The sequence below is a fragment of the Octopus bimaculoides genome, chromosome 22 (genome assembly GCF_001194135.2).
Source record: "Octopus bimaculoides isolate UCB-OBI-ISO-001 chromosome 22, ASM119413v2, whole genome shotgun sequence".
Lineage (NCBI taxonomy): Eukaryota > Metazoa > Mollusca > Cephalopoda > Octopoda > Octopodidae > Octopus > Octopus bimaculoides.
Genome location: NC_069002.1, coordinates 17,453,916 through 17,455,173, shown reverse-complemented (window position 1 = coordinate 17,455,173; position 1,258 = coordinate 17,453,916).

Below are 1,258 nucleotides of genomic sequence, written 5' to 3'. Positions count from 1 at the left end.
TTGGAGCTTCACGACCAGCTTCATCTTCTTTAGCCATGCGACCACGTCCGTGTCGCCGCAAAACGGCTTAATTATATCACTAGCGATCCGGACTACACTCATAATTTTTTTTTTTTTTTTCTTATGGGCTGAAATAGCTTGTGGTGAGATAGAGGAAAAAGACAACAAGAAGCAAAAGGACAGAATGAAACGTTGGAGCTTACCTTGTCGACCGCAGCGGAGTACACGATCGCTCCTGATCAGAACACGTCTTTCTCGTAACCTCGCTGTTTTCTGACTGGCCCCACGTGCTAGCCTTCGACTGTGTGTCTCCGACTTCCGATCTGACCCTTCTGGTCTGGCCCTTCCAGTCTGGCTTCACCTCTGTTTTCCTCACCCCTCTCCACCACAACACATAGCTCGTCACAGCCCATAACACCACATTTGGTAAAGCCCAGAATACTTATCTAGGGTATACTGTAGGACAGGGTAAAGCCATACTGAAGAAGGCTAATGTAAAAGCCATATCGGATTTTCCATGACCCACGACAGAACATCAGATCAAACGGTTCTTGGGAATGATTGGTTTTTACCGTAAGTTCGTGCAAAGTTTTTCTACTATTGTGGAACTGTTGACAAATTTGTTAAAAAAAGACCCAGACCATGAAGTGGTCATCAGAGTGTGAAACAGCTTTTGAGAAACCATTCTCATTGATGACTGATGCGTCTGATGTAGGTATTGGCATGGTTTTGTTACAAGCATGCCAATCAGGAATAGATTGTCCAGTGGCATACTTTTCTAGGAAGTTTAATTCTTGTCAGAAGAATTACTCTACCATTGAGTAAGAGTGTTTAGCTCTTGTGTGGGCAGTTCAGCACTTTCAAATTTATATAGGTTCAAATCCCACCACTGTCTACACAGATCACAATCCCTTAGTCTTCATTAATAAGGTGAAAGGCACTAATCAGAGGATTCTGAGGTGGAGCTTGTACCTGCAACAGTTTAGTTTGACTATTTGTCATATTGCAGGAAATGCTAATTTACTTACAGATGTACTATCCAAGTGTTAGCACTTACCATGTATATATTTTATGTCCAAGTATATACATTTTCTGCATGATATTGTATCTTTCTGAAAATTGTTTGTGTATAAAATTTTTCCCTTTTAAGGGGAAAGGAATGTTAGGAAATTATAAATTTCAGGGTTAAGTTAAACGGGTGAACAGTCTTTCATGCTGCACTGTAAGGTCAGGATAAAGTCCATTATCAAAATGGGGT